At 44.6% G+C, this 16,039-nt stretch overlaps 1 pseudogene; it reads right to left on the bottom strand.

Annotated features, from left to right (window-relative positions):
* Nucleotides 1–1,182: 1,182 nt before the first annotated feature.
* Nucleotides 1,183–10,376, bottom strand: LOC139553092 (glutamyl-tRNA(Gln) amidotransferase subunit A, mitochondrial-like; annotated as a pseudogene).
* Between the last annotated feature and the right edge of the window lie 5,663 nt (nucleotides 10,377–16,039).

Genomic DNA, 16,039 nt, shown 5'->3' with positions numbered 1-16,039 from the left:
ACAATGCCACTTCATATAATGTTTACATACCCTACATTACTCATCTCAGATGTATATACTGTACTCTATACCATCTACTGCATCTTGCCATGTTGATGTAATACATGTATCACTAGCCACTTTAAACAATGCCACTTTATGTTTACATACCCTACATTACTCATCTCATATGTATATACTGTACCCGATACCATCTACTGCATCTTGCCTATGCCGTTCTGTACCATCACTCATTCATATATTTTTATGTACATATTCTTCATTCCTTTACACTTGTGTGTATAAGGTAGTTGTTGTGAAATTGTTAGGTTAGATTACTCGTTGGTTTTTACTGCATTGTCGGAACTAGAAGCACAAGCATTTCGCTACACTCGCATTAACATCTGCTAACCATGTGTATGTGACAAATAACATTTGATATGATTTAATATGGCCTGGGAAAGTTTACCTAGTGGAACTGTTTATGGAAAGTTAGGACCAAAAATCAGCTCCAGCATTTCTAACACACCGGCCCATTTTATGTTTTTTCCCAAGGCACCCCCACTATTAACCAGATAATTGTAATTTTGCACAAAAAACCCGAGTTAAACAGGATAAAGGCTCATTTGTATTAATGGCCATTATGACCAGACAGATGTGTAAACATGTCCCTAATGCAACACATGAAAGGGTTCTCTCTGTACAAATCAAAAACTACTTGTGTTTATCTTCAGACATGGGAGCAGGTTTATTTGGACCAAACAACATCTCTTAGCCACTGGATTTATGTCAACTCCATCAGACACCATAAAAGGCATTTAACAATTATTGACCAACTGTTTAAAAGGCTTTGGCTTGTTTAATTTTAACATTATTCAAATATGTAGCACAAATCTCCAAACTTATTTTTGTTTTATAGCACTATATAATGCTCCAGGGCTAATTTAGTTAGCATTTTGGCATGTTTTTCTACATTTATAACACAAAACATTTATAAAGCAAACATTATCCCTTAAGTTTAGCACAGCAAATACCTCAATAATTTAAGCATATGGTGCAGTGATTCAAATATTTTTTTCCTGAATATTTACCAAAGAATATTGACTCAATCAGTGACAGAGTTGACAAGCCACAGACAGAGTTTACAGATACTCAAAACAGACATATTTTTGCCTCTAAAAATAAAAGTTCAATACAAACATCTGTATAAAAAAATGCTTTATTTGAAAATCCCCAATAAAAACAACCATTCTATCAGCACTCTGACAGAGTTGACGTTAGACAAAGATCTGACAGAGTTTTTTTTTACCTAGTTGACAAAAATGTAATTTTTCCACTGGGCTACTGTCAGCAGCTTCCTGCCCTGGAGGGCGGGGCCTATTAGCTGCAGGCCAATGGGAAGTTATGCTCGATAACGCTGTTGGCACAGAAACAGCAAGGAGCCCTGGAGCAGAAAATGAGAGTTGGAGGGGTAAATGTGAGAAAGTCAAGAGAGAGAGAGGGGTTGGCAGGGTAAGGTTGTTTGAAGGCCAGTCTGTGGGGGGGATAAAAGATGGGTTAAACATTAACTGCCCGCAAAGTTATCGGCTTCCCTGTTGTGAGATTATCTGTTTCAGATAGACCTTCATCTGGATTTGTAATCAAAGGGTTGACCGAAATAGGAATTCCAACCAAATTCCTTTGAAAAGGGAGAGTTAAATGATGAACATATTATTTCCAATGAAGTATGGATGGAGTATCGGTGTGTGTCCTCAGTACCTGCCATGTTGACAGGCTGTGTGAAGATGTCCTCCTGGGCACTACGTGTGGGGTTGTCTTCCTGCATGAAGTCTGTGTTGCACATGGCATCACTCAGTGTGGTGGGCGTGAGCAGCACGTCAACACACGACCTGAACACTGGCTTGAAGTCCTCGCACCTGCTGGGCCATCACAAAGTAGTGCTCATAATTCCTGTTAGAAGGGAGGCAACCATGAGGGTCTGTCTTAACTTTTGTCCAAATATTCAAATTCATGCTTCCATCCCCAACACGACCACCGATCTTACAGTAGTAGAAAAGTCTTGGTTTATACTGAAAAATGTGTTTGCTGTGTCTTACTGTCTGAGCAGGAAGTAGTTCCCCGAGAGAATTCTTCTTTGTACGACATTGTTAAATCCATGGTGGCGTACATGGCCACTACGGTGGCCTGTGGAGAACAATTCACAAATAATTCCATATCAATCTTGCTTTACAATAACAAAATCCCTTGTAAATGTAAACAAATACGAAGTACACATACAGCAACAATTAAAATAAACAAAGGTCGCCATCATGGGCTCTGCTAGTTATAATAGCAGCATAATATTTAGAATCCATTCATGGTCAATTTGACTTTATTTGGCTTTCATAGCAATGGACTTCTGTCTTTGTCTTTCATTAAATGAGCACTATTAATTCACATCATAGATCAACAATGAAACAACAGCATAGCCAGACGACACACAGTCTGACAGATAGATGTGCGGCATGTTCAAAGTTCAAAAAATACAGGCCCCATGGGATGGCCATATAACATGCCTGACCCAGGACGGTGGCTGAGTCATGAACACTCTGAGTCATGATGCCTGGGATGTCCATCGAGTTGACCAGGCGGATGAGGCCGTGTCTGGACACCAGGCCGTAGGTTAGCTTCAGGGCCACTATGCCACACAGGGCCCCTGGGTTACGGGTGGAGCCACCTGTATCCGACCACAAAGAGCTGTCAGGGGCCAGAACCAGGAGATAAGACCTTTAGTGTTTCACAGAGTTCAATAAAGGTGTTGTTGAGTCTTTTTGCTCCACTACGAGCTAAAAGTAGAGTGCTTCATAAATACATTAACTACGGTATTAGTCAATGCTCAGGAAGTAGTATTGTTAGTCACAGTGGTTGAGTATGTTCCTATAATGCAGCATTTTGCAACAGTATGGGAAACTTGAACTCAGCCCTGTGTCTGCAGACTCACAGGAAGCTGATGAGAGGCCACAGCTGCAGCACTTCCTCCAGAGCTGCCTCCTGTGAGGGGCGGCGTAGCTCCAGGTGTTCCGGACAGGTCCAATGGCACTGTCAGTACTGCCTGCACTGGAAAATAATGGCGGGAGGGTACTATACACCGCCTGTGTACTATACACTCACTTTCAGTCATGAATGCAGGTTGAGGTAGTTTACAGATATGATAATACTTTGGTAATTCTGCAAATACATGTATTTCCTAAAGGGAGTTTGAGAGCCTTAGCCCATAGCAAACTCATCCAGGTTAGTTTCCCCAATGAGAACAGCACCCTGGTCGAGGAGCTTCTGAACCACTGTGGCATTGTATGGATGAGTGTATTCTACAAAACAGATACTATAATAATAAATGCATCCAACTGAAAAGAGGAGGAATTAATCCGTTTTAGGCCTGTTAGCAGATATACTTTTCAGCATTTGAGGCACAAGTGTTCTTGATGTTCTCTGTGTAGAAGTTGTCCTTCACAGCGAAAGTGATCCCATCTAGTGGACCTTTGGGGGCACCTGCAAGGAAGATAAAAATGTGAGACCAGATCATAATGTGCACTGTGCAACACATGCACGTCCAGTACACACAGGCAGGCAGACAGACAGAGACACAACACGCACCTTTGAGGAGCCTGCTCTCAGCCTCCTCTGCCTGTTTCACTGCCAGCTCCTCTGTCACGTGATGTAAGCATTGAGATTGTGGGTTTTCTTGATAAGTTTCAGAGCCAAGGAGACCAATAAAATAATGTTGAATAGGTACTGTATAATTATTTCCATTTGTTATTACCAGTATGCTAGCTGAATCAACATGACTGAGTGGACTGCTGAAAGGGTGGGTATAATTTGTGTAACGTTCCACCCGGAATCTGTTCCAAAAAAGTCGTAAAGTACAATGTTGCCAACAAACAACGCATACAAAGTAGCACGATCAATTCACCTAGCTAACTAGCTGCCGAATAGGCATCAACTCATCACGTAGCTTATTCTTAATGCTTGTCCAACTTTGTATGCGTTGTTTGTTGACAACCTTGTTATTTACGAAGTTTTTGGAACATATTCCTGTTGGAACGTTCCACAAATTATACCCACCCCAGCTGAAATGGTTGGAAATGTGTGCCATTCAACTTTGACCATGTTTTTGCTAGATGTGATAACGTTAATAGCTAGCTAGCTCCCACCAGAGTTTGATGTAATAATTGAGTTGTGTAATTGTTACATTGCAGCTAGTGTAAGAAATTGTATAAGATACTGGTAACTTGTTTTAACCACTTCTCAACATAAGCTATTCTTGGCACAACATGCACCCATCCCCACTACTTTGTCAGACCCACACACACATCCCCTCCCCCATGAATAGGGCCTGTGAAAACAAACGCACATGCAGGATGCCTTTGGATGTGACTAGGACAAAGAACTGTGTGAAAAGCCAATGGAATGTCGACATCAGGCCGAACAGGACTACCCACGACCCAGATCGACCAATCGGAAGGCCAGACTTCAAGATCAACCTACTTTGCTAGTTGTCTATATAATCTGTATGTACTGTGTAGAGCGTTCTCTTCTCCGACGATTCCATAAGAATTAGACAGAAAGGGGCCGTGCACGTGTTGTCAGATATCTTTGCAACTTATTAAACTGCCTTAAATATCATACCTTATCCACCTGGTCTAGCGTCTCAACTTGGTCTCTCTCTTCTAGTAAATATCATCAATCTTTAACATGGTAGCAGAGGATGGTTTTCTAAGAACCTGAATTCGGTCCATAGGAGGTTGATGAGAAGAGAGAGAGAAGTTGGAGACAAATCCAGAGAGACGGGTGACCTGAAAAGGAGCTGCCGGGGATTCATCTCACCTCAGGAATCTGATCTAAAAGTCGACTAAACAAAAGGTAAGCAGAGCCTGTTAAATCAAAAATCTGCATATTGTATTATAGAGATAACCAAATTTAAGATCAGTGACTGAGTGTGAGTATGAATTTCCGTTAAATTTATTATATAAGTTGCATACTAAGGCATTGATGTAAAGATATTTGTCATATAGTCTAAGAATGAAAAGAGATGAAATTAGTAATGAGAAATGAGAAATGATTGACCACCGTAGAAGCGGGCCTAGTTGCTAGAACTAGAAGGATCCTGCACGGTTGAAGTGTCTGTTCAAGTTTGTATCAGTGTCCGGGACTAGAAGTTAGTGTAAGTTGAAGATGTAAGTTGTTGGCAACCTCGTACACGCCTCGGACACCCTTCTAGGTAGCATCGGAATTAAACTGAGCTTGATCATTCGGGAGCTCGTGCTGAATTGGCAAATCCGGGTCAGGTTAATAACTATTTTTTAACTGGTCGCCGCTCGGTACCTAAGTCCAAGCCTGAGCTTTAATGTGGTGAGGACTTAATCCTCTTGGCCATGTTTTAAATTCTTGTGACAGGTATAACTATGTAATTATGTTTTGTTTGTAGTAAACGTTTGGGTTAAGGGGATTTACATGTTCCCAGAGACAAGGTATCTTAAAGGGGCACACTCATATATGGAATATTCAGAGTTTTATTTTCTGAGTTTTAATTAGACAAGGAAATGTTTAATTTTTAAAGATAAGGGGTTCTTTAATAGGTCTAGACATGGTATGGAACACGAATGTAAGGGGGTGTTGTAACCTTTGACCTGCATCATGGCTGTCTCTTGAAGTCTGATCAGCTTCGGGGGAGGGCCATGTAGATAATGCATTTGTGGTCATTTGGTATACTGGTTTTGAGGTAAATTAATATGTAAGGACTCTAGAAATTGCCACCATAGACATGTTTTTCTAAAAATCCATGAGTTTAGATGAAGCCAAACAGTGAGACATTTAGTTAAAATTTGGAAACAAAACAGTTGTTACAGACAGATAAGGGAAAGGGCAGACAGACAGGCCCTCCCTACACTGCTGAGACCTTGAAGGTTTGAGAGCAGAGAGGGGAGTTTCGGAAGGGGCGCCAGGACATGGATAACAGAATGGGTAGATAACAGTTACTGAATGGAGACATGAAAGGGGCGCTCCTACATGATAATGTAGAACATAAGAATATTTTACTATTCTTACCTAAGTCATTATTTAGAATAGGTAAGGTTGATACCTGGCCAGAGCCAGGTATCAAACGGGGGAGGGTACATTGTGGTCTAGGATAGGATGGGGCCTATTGGATAATAAACTTAATTAAAAATTTCTAGCTAAAAAATAGGCATAGAAGTTAAATATATAATCAGATAAAACAAATGAGAAACTGGTGGTTAACCAAGCCTGTATGTCCAGGATTCTATGCGTTGCAGGTGAATTAAAGGAGAAGGTGAATCACTCGACCTGGGAGCATATCGCACTTGGAGGGTGAGACAAACTGACACTGCCGAATGATCACAGAGTTAAGGAGAAGAACTGTTGCTAATAAAGCTCGGGGGTCAACTCCTTAATGAAAAATTCCTGACCCCGTCCTTTCATCACTGTGAAAGTTCATAGAAGTGAAAGTGTTGCTTGATCTCTGGCTGATGATGTGTTCTCTGGGAGAGGATGGGGTTTTACAGGACTGCTTGTGGTCCTGAGCTGTCTGATTAGGATACGATGGGGATGTTACCATCACAGTACTGCCAGAACAACCACCAGTTCCAACGGACCAGGGATTCAGCCGGCCTCCTCCACCACTTCAAGACCAACTCCCACACCACCACCTAAGCTCTCCAATCTGGTACAGGTAATACATGTAAAAGACATCTCAGATAGTGACCAATTGGGGACTTAAACTGAATATGAGGAAAGGGAGAATATGTGGTTGGCCTACAAAACAATAAATAGAAAGGACTGTGTCGTATGTGGACATGCCAGACCTATTCTGGCTGCTCACCCATTTGCCCTAAGTAATGGGGAAGGTTGGATGTGTACATTGGAAAGTTTAAGCCAAATTCAACCCTGTGTAAAACTCTGAGTCTTGTGTTCCCAGAAGTCCCTCCCCAGAAGGTACCGTGGGGAGTTAAGGCATATGGGGGATATTACAGCTGTATCACTGGTACAGGTAGGGGTATAGACTATGGGAGGCTCCCTACTACTGCCTGCATCACTAATGTCACTATTAACTAGAGGTGTTGCTGATGTATGGTGGATGTGTGGACCTGCCAGGCAGTTGACCCCCATTTTGAAAGGAAATTGTCGTTGCACATATGTTTTGGCCAGTCTGATAACACCATTGCCTATTATTGAGGTTACAGCTAATCAACTTCTGGGAGCTGCACATGACACAGAGGCTCGGAACCAACCCAGGAGACGGCAGAGCCGAGACGCTACTTGGTCCGAGGGTACAGATAACATGCACACCAACCTGTTGGGGTCCCAATAGGGGTCCCCCACGAATACCAGACATCAAACAGGAATGATGGCCTGTGGCATCTATTGCCCAGTTTGGCCCAGCTATTGTTGATGCTAAGCAGAATGCTTGGATCAATTATATCTACTATAATCAACAATGATTTGTTAAACTACACCCACACAGTACTTACGGGGATGGCTGAACGATTGGAGGCTACCTCTCAAACCAGTAGACAAAATAGACTAGAACTGGACATGATTCTGGCCAACCAGGGAGGTGTATGTAAAATGATTGGAGAACAGTGTTGCACGTTTGTCCCTAAACAATACTAGTCCGGATGGGAGCATTTCAAAAGCTCTGAGTGGGTTGGCAAGGTTATCAGTGGAGATGAAGGGTCTTGCAGGTGTGGAGGAGAGTGGACTGTTCTCTGGCTGGGTGGTTGGTTTGGTAAGTATACTACAATGATGGTTACTGGATTTCTGACTCTAGTTGTTGTTCTTCTTATGCTCATGTGCTGTGCTGCCTGTATCATACCTTGTTTGAAGAAGTCTGTTACAGATGTGGCAAGGAGGCTGATACGGAATCAAGTTTTCGCAGGAGAGTGGGCCTGACAGAGGAGGACCCTTGGTTTGCTGTAGTGGAGGTTGTCGAATGAATAAAAAGTGATGTTTGTCCTCCCTGTTGTGAAGGTTTGAAGTTCCCGGGTGGCGACGAGCCCACCTGGTACAGGTTGTATAGAGGGATGGACCTGAGGGTTTAACATTTTCTCGTTTTTTGGTTAATAATGTGGGATTTTTGGACTCAACAAGGCTTTGAGGCGGTCCATGGACAATTGGCAGCTACATCCCTGATGGCATTTCAAAATAGAATCGCGGTGGATATGTTATTGGCAGAACGGGGGGGGTCTGTGCCATGTTTGGTGAGCAGTGTTGTACTTTCATTCCCAACAACACAGCTACGAATGGGAGTCTGACTGTAGCATTGGAGGGACTTCGTACCCTTAATGGTAAGATGAAACAGCATTCTGGAGTGGACACTTCTATGTGGGACTCATGGATGGATGCTTTTGGTAAATATAAGACGCTGGTTTCCTCTATCCTAGTATCTATTTCCGTTTTTGCGGGCGGTCTTGTACTTTGTGGATGCTGTTGCATTCCATGTGCGCGCACGCTTGCTAGCCGTGTTATCACTGCCGCAATAGACCCTAATCAGGAAAGGGCCCAAATGTTCCCATTGCTTGATGATGGGGAAGCTGGACCTGTCTATCTATTTGAGGACTAAGAAACTTTTATGTCACGTCTCTTGTGAGACGTGAAGAGGGGGAATTAAAATTTGTCTTCTGACAAATTTTATCCCATAGCTTTGTCTTTTTTACTTTTATGTCACGTCTCTTGTGAGACGTGAAGAGGGGGATTTGTAAGAAATTGTATAAGATACTGGTAACTTGTTTTAACCACTTCTCAACATAAGCTATTCTTGGCACAACATGCACCCATCCCCACTACTTTGTCAGACCCACACACACATCCCCTCCCCCATGAATAGGGCCTGTGAAAACAAACGCACATGCAGGATGCCTTTGGATGTGACTAGGACAAAGAACTGTGTGAAAAGCCAATGGAATGTCGACATCAGGCCGAACAGGACTACCCACGACCCAGATCGACCAATCGGAAGGCCAGACTTCAAGATCAACCTACTTTGCTAGTTGTCTATATAATCTGTATGTACTGTGTAGAGCGTTCTCTTCTCCGACGATTCCATAAGAATTAGACAGAAAGGGGCCGTGCACGTGTTGTCAGATATCTTTGCAACTTATTAAACTGCCTTAAATATCATACCTTATCCACCTGGTCTAGCGTCTCAACTTGGTCTCTCTCTTCTAGTAAATATCATCAATCTTTAACACTAGCAGACTACACGCATTGTGACAAAAGTAATCAGAATACAAACTAGCTAATGCTATTGGTAACGAGTTGATTTAACTTACCTCTCTTATTGACAAGCTCAGCGTGCTTTCTGTGTGTCAAATCAACCCAAATATACAGCAACCTTCAGTTTATGCGGCGACAGGGGGTCTGCCATGTTTGTTTAGATTCTGGAAGCGCAACATCGTACTCTGTGATTGGATGTAGGATGAGTAAACCGCACTCCAATGCTTGAGTATTAGCTGTCAAATGGTGTCTGCCAGATGAGGAAGCAGCATGAGTGCAAGAGCTAGCTACATTTTTGTACTTCCAGATTGTAAAAACGAAATGAAGCATCCGTTTGGCGTTTCTACTCAGTACCAATAATGGCAGTGAGAGGAATCCCAGTGGCCAGCAGTTGGAGAAGAAGGAAAGAGATGGATTTTGGCCGATATTCTGCAAAATCGACGAAACATTTGATATCAATACAGTTTTCTGTTCCCAAAACTAAAATATGTTATGAACATCGTGGACTAAGTTTTGTAGACTTTACCCTTTGCCAAAGTAAAAATGTCGTTGTTTAGAAGTGCAAATGCGAATTGAGTTATTGCACATGTGCACTTCACAGAGTAGTTATTCCTTTACTGAAATATGCAGATGTGTGCTAGAACGGACCAATTTGAATCTTGCTAGCTCGTGCTTGGCTCTGCCACCTTGCTTGTTCTGACCACTATGACCCATTGGAAATCGCAGGTTGTGGTCTATCTATAAACATCTTTGGTAGTATCCAACTTCCTTGCTCATTTTTAGGTCAAATATACACTATGCAGACTACCATGAACATCTTGCAAACTAGTTTTGCAAATTAAGACTCGTCTCACATTATGGAAGCAACACTTCACTAAGGTCTAGTAAAAAAATATTGACCAAGACCACTGCTCCAGAGTCCAATGGCAGGCGAGCTTTACACCACTCCAGCCGACACTTGGCATTGTGCATGGTGAACTTAGGCTTGTGGAAACCCCTTTCATGAACCTCCTGACGAATAGTTATTGCGCTGACGTTGCTTCCAGAAGCACTTTGGCACTCGGTAGTGAGTGACAAACATCGCTCTTGCTCTGTCACTTTTCACAGCAGATGCGGAAGTGAGACATCGGTGGTTGTGGTGGATTGAGACAGGCGATTTCGTGAGAGGAGCAGGTTGGCCTACTATTATGACCCCTCTATGGAAAGATGAGACTTTTACAAACACTATGGTGTACTCCGTTTTGCTCTATGACCCCCCACAAGCATCTGAAGTCGGTATAGCCGATCTGCCAACTTCTATCTGTAGCGTCAGTACAGCTTGAACTACACACTAATATGACCCGTCTGTGGAAAGGTGAGACTCTCACGAACACGTACAGTGACAGTCAAAAGTTTGGTGGAGGGCATACAGAAGATATCCCTATTTGGTAAAATATGAATTCCATGTTATGGCAAGAACAGCTCAAATAAGCAAAGAGAAACGACAGTCGATCATTACTTTAAGACATGAAGGTCAGTCAATCTGGAAAATGTCAAGTTTCTTCAAGTACAGTCGCAAAAACCATCAAGCGCTATGATAAAACTGGCGCTCATGAGGACCACCTCAGGAAAGGAAGACCCAGAGTTACCTCTGCTGCAGAGGATTACATTTACATTTACATTTAAGTCATTTAGCAGACGCTCTTATCCAGAGCGACTTACAAATTGGTGCATTCACCTAATGACATCCAGTGGAACAGCCACTTTACAATAGTGCATCTAAATCTTTTAAGGGGGGGGGGGGCAGAAGGATTGCTTTATCCTAGGTATTCCTTGAAGAGGTGGGGTTTCAGGTGTCTCCGGAAGGTGGTGATTGACTCCGCTGTCCTGGCGTCGTGAGGGAGTTTGTTCCACCATTGGGGTGCCAGAGCAGCGAACAGTTTTGACTGGGCTGAGCGGGAACTGTACTTCCTCAGTGGTAGGGAGGCGAGCAGGCCAGAGGTGGATGAACTCAGAGCCCTTGTTTGGGTGTAGGGCCTGATCAGAGCCTGAAGGTACTGAGGTGCCGTTCCCCTCACAGCTCCGTAGGCAAGCACCATGGTCTTGTAGCGGATGCGAGCTTCAACTGGAAGCCAGTGGAGAGAGCGGAGGAGCGGGGTGACGTGAGAGAACTTGGGAAGGTTGAACACCAGACGGGCTGCGGCGTTCTGGATGAGTTGTAGGGGTTTGATGGCACAGGCAGGGAGCCCAGCCAACAGCGAGTTGCAGTAATCCAGACGGGAGATGACAAGTGCCTGGATTAGGACCTGCGCCGCTTCCTGTGTGAGGCAGGGTCGTACTCTGCGAATGTTGTAGAGCATGAACCTACAGGAACGGGTCACCGCCTTGATGTTAGTTGAGAACGACAGGGTGTTGTCCAGGATCACGCCAAGGTTCTTAGCACTCTGGGAGGAGGACACAATGGAGTTGTCAACCGTGATGGCGAGATCATGGAACGGGCAGTCCTTCCCCGGGAGGAAGAGCAGCTCCGTCTTGCCGAGGTTCAGCTTGAGGTGGTGATCCGTCATCCACACTGATATGTCTGCCAGACATGCAGAGATGCGATTCGCCACCTGGTCATCAGAAGGGGGAAAGGAGAAGATTAATTGTGTGTCGTCTGCATAGCAGTGATAGGAGAGACCATGTGAGGTTATGACAGAGCCAAGTGACTTGGTGTATAGCGAGAATAGGAGAGGGCCTAGAACAGAGCCCTGGGGGACACCAGTGGTGAGAGCGCGTGGTGAGGAGACAGATTCTCGCCACGCCACCTGGTAGGAGCGACCTGTCAGGTAGGACGCAATCCAAGCGTGGGCCGCGCCGGAGATGCCCAACTCGGAGAGGGTGGAGAGGAGGATCTGATGGTTCACAGTATCGAAGGCAGCCGATAGGTCTAGAAGGATGAGAGCAGAGGAGAGAGAGTTAGCTTTAGCAGTGCGGAGCGCCTCCGTGATACAGAGAAGAGCAGTCTCAGTTGAGTGACTAGTCTTGAAACCTGACTGATTTGGATCAAGAAGGTCATTCTGAGAGAGATAGCAGGAGAGCTGGCCAAGGACGGCACGTTCAAGAGTTTTGGAGAGAAAAGAAAGAAGGGATACTGGTCTGTAGTTGTTGACATCGGAGGGATCGAGTGTAGGTTTTTTCAGAAGGGGTGCAACTCTCGCTCTCTTGAAGACGGAAGGGACGTAGCCAGCGGTCAAGGATGAGTTGATGAGCGAGGTGAGGTAAGGGAGAAGGTCTCCGGAAATGGTCTGGAGAAGAGAGGAGGGGATAGGGTCAAGCGGGCAGGTTGTTGGGCGGCCGGCCGTCACAAGACGCGAGATTTCATCTGGAGAGAGAGGGGAGAAAGAGGTCAAAGCACAGGGTAGGGCAGTGTGAGCAGAACCAGCGGTGTCGTTTGACTTAGCAAACGAGGATCGGATGTCGTCGACCTTCTTTTCAAAATGGTTGACGAAGTCGTCTGCAGAGAGGGAGGAGGGGGGGGGAGGGGGAGGAGGATTCAGGAGGGAGGAGAAGGTGGCAAAGAGCTTCCTAGGGTTAGAGGCAGATGCTTGGAATTTAGAGTGGTAGAAAGTGGCTTTAGCAGCAGAGACAGAAGAGGAAAATGTAGAGAGGAGGGAGTGAAAGGATGCCAGGTCCGCAGGGAGGCGAGTTTTCCTCCATTTCCGCTCGGCTGCCCGGAGCCCTGTTCTGTGAGCTCGCAATGAGTCGTCGAGCCACGGAGCGGGAGGGGAGGACCGAGCCGGCCTGGAGGATAGGGGACATAGAGAGTCAAAGGATGCAGAAAGGGAGGAGAGGAGGGTTGAGGAGGCAGAATCAGGAGATAGGTTGGAGAAGGTTTGGGCAGAGGGAAGAGATGATAGGATGGAAGAGGAGAGAGTAGCGGGGGAGAGAGAGCGAAGGTTGGGACGGCGCGATACCATCCGAGTAGGGGCAGTGTGGGAAGTGTTGGATGAGAGCGAGAGGGAAAAGGATACAAGGTAGTGGTCGGAGACTTGGAGGGGAGTTGCAATGAGGTTAGTGGAAGAACAGCATCTAGTAAAGATGAGGTCAAGCGTATTGCCTGCCTTGTGAGTAGGGGGGGAAGGTGAGAGGGTGAGGTCAAAAGAGGAGAGGAGTGGAAAGAAGGAGGCAGAGAGGAATGAGTCAAAGGTAGACATGGGGAGGTTAAAGTCACCCAGAACTGTGAGAGGTGAGCCGTCCTCAGGAAAGGAGCTTATCAAGGCATCAAGCTCATTGATGAACTCTCCAAGGGAACCTGGAGGGCGATAAATGATAAGGATGTTAAGCTTGAAAGGGCTGGTAACTGTGACAGCATGGAATTCAAAGGAGGCGATAGACAGATGGGTAAGGGGAGAAAGAGAGAATGACCACTTGGGAGAGATGAGGATCCCGGTGCCACCACCCCGCTGACCAGAAGCTCTCGGGGTGTGCGAGAACACGTGGGCAGACGAAGAGAGAGCAGTAGGAGTAGCAGTGTTATCTGTGGTGAGCCATGTTTCCGTCAGTGCCAAGAAGTCGAGGGACTGGAGGGACGCATAGGCTGAGATGAGCTCTGCCTTGTTGGCCGCGGATCGGCAGTTCCAGAGGCTACCGGAGACCTGGAACTCCACGTGGGTCGTGCGGGCTGGGACCACCAGGTTAGGGTGGGCGCGGCCACGCGGTGTGAAGCGTTTGTATGGTCTGTGCAGAGAGGAGAGAACAGGGATAGACAGACACATAGTTGACAGGCTACAGAAGAGGCTACGCTAAAGCAAAGGAGATTAGAATGACAAGTGGGCTACACGACTCGAATGTTCAGAAAGTTAAGCTTACGTTGCAAAAAAAATAAATAAAATAAAAGATCTAATTGACTAAAATGATATAGTACTGCTGGCTGGTGAAGTAGCCTGGCTAGCAGTGGCTGCGTTGTTGAAAGTGAAGCTGGCTAGGTGACCTCGACAATTTCTCTAAATTTCTCTAAACTACACAATTATCATGGATACAAGGACAGCAAAGACAACTAGCTAACACTACGCTAATCAAGTCGTTCCGTTGTAATGTAAGTTTCTACAGTGCTGCTATTCGGTAGAAGTTGGCTAGCTAGCAGTGTTAGCTAGCAGTGTTGGCTAGGTAGGAGGACGGCAGCGCGGCAGGCGAAAATAGCTGGCTAGCTAACCGATAATTACTCAAAGCTACACAATTATCTTAGATACAAAGATAGCAAAGAAAACTATGTAGCTAGCTAACACTACACAAATCAAGTCGTTCCGTTGTAATGTAATCGTTTCTACAGTGCTGCTAATCGGTGGCTAGCTGGCTAGCTAGCAGGGTTGACTACGTTACGTTACGTTAGGACGAGAATAAATTCATTAGAGTTAACTGCACCTCAGATTTCAGCCCAAATAAATGCTTCACAGAGTTCAAGTAACAGACACATCTCAACATCAACTGTTCAAATGAGACTGCGTGAATCAGGCCTTCATGGTCGAATTGCTGCAAAGAAACCACTACTAAAGGACAGCATATAAGAAGAAGTGACTTGCTTAGGCCAGAAAACACCATCAATGGACATTTTACCAATAGAAATCTGTCCTTTGGTCTGATGAGTCCAAATTTGAGATTTTTGGTTCCAACCGCTGTGTCTTTGTGAGACGCAGAGTAGGTGAACAGATGATCTCCGCGTGTGTGGTTCCCACCGTGAAGCATGGAGGAGGAGGTGTTATGGTGTGGGGGTGCTTTGCTCGTGACACTGTCAGTGATTTATTTAGAATTCAAGGCACACTTAACCAGCATGGCTACCACAGCATTCTGCAGTAATACGCCATCCCATTTGGTTTGCACTTAGTGGGACTGTCATTTGTTTTTCAACAGGACAATGACCCCAAAACACACCTCCAGGCTGTGTAAGGGCTATTTGACCAATAAGAAGAGTGATGAGCGCTGCATCAGAGTGCTGCATCAGATGACCTGGCCTCCACAATTAGCCGACCTCAACCCAATTGAGATGGTTTGGGATGAGTTGGACTGCAGAGTGAAGGAAAAGAAGCCAACAAGTGCTCAGCATATCTGGGAACTTCTTCAAGACTGTTGGAAAAGCATTCCTCATGAAGCTTGTTGAGAGAATGCCAAGAGTGTGCAAAGCTGTCATCAAGGCAAAGGGTTGCTACTTTGAAGAATCTCAAATATAAAATATATTTAGATTTGTTTAACACTTTTTTGGTTATTACATGATTCCATATGTGTTATTTCATAGTTTTGATGTCTTTACTATTATTATACAATGTAGAAAATAGTACAAATAAAGAAAAACCCTTGAATGAGTAGGTGTTTCCAAACTTTTGACTGGTACTGTACATGTTGGTTGTATTTTTCTAGGACGCCCACAGGCCTCACAAGACTTGTCTGAAGGTCAAGTACACTATGGACACTGTTTAGTGCCAAAAATAAGTGTTTAAATACATGTAAAAAATGTTTCCTGATCTTTCTTATGTCTCTCGGGTATAGGACAGACACTTCAGAACAAACTTACTTAGATTTTTTGGGGGACTATCTGTTGTTCCATGTAGTGAATCTGTTATTCATTGTATTTGTTTCTACAGGCTAATAGCAGTAAGGTCAAATACCGTTTTGAATCAAATCATTAAAAAATATAATATATATATATAAATAAATGTTTTCCTTGGTATGACCTTAAAACAATTCCCCCCTCACCCCCCCGGGCTTTGACAGGGCTTAGACTGTAATGGGAATATACAAGACTGAAGAACAAGTGTATTGACAATTTATAGCTAAT

The sequence above is a fragment of the Salvelinus alpinus genome, chromosome 25, assembly GCF_045679555.1.
Source record: "Salvelinus alpinus chromosome 25, SLU_Salpinus.1, whole genome shotgun sequence".
Lineage (NCBI taxonomy): Eukaryota > Metazoa > Chordata > Actinopteri > Salmoniformes > Salmonidae > Salvelinus > Salvelinus alpinus.
Note: the sequence above shows the minus strand (reverse complement) of the source record. Positions and strands in the feature narration are given on the sequence as shown.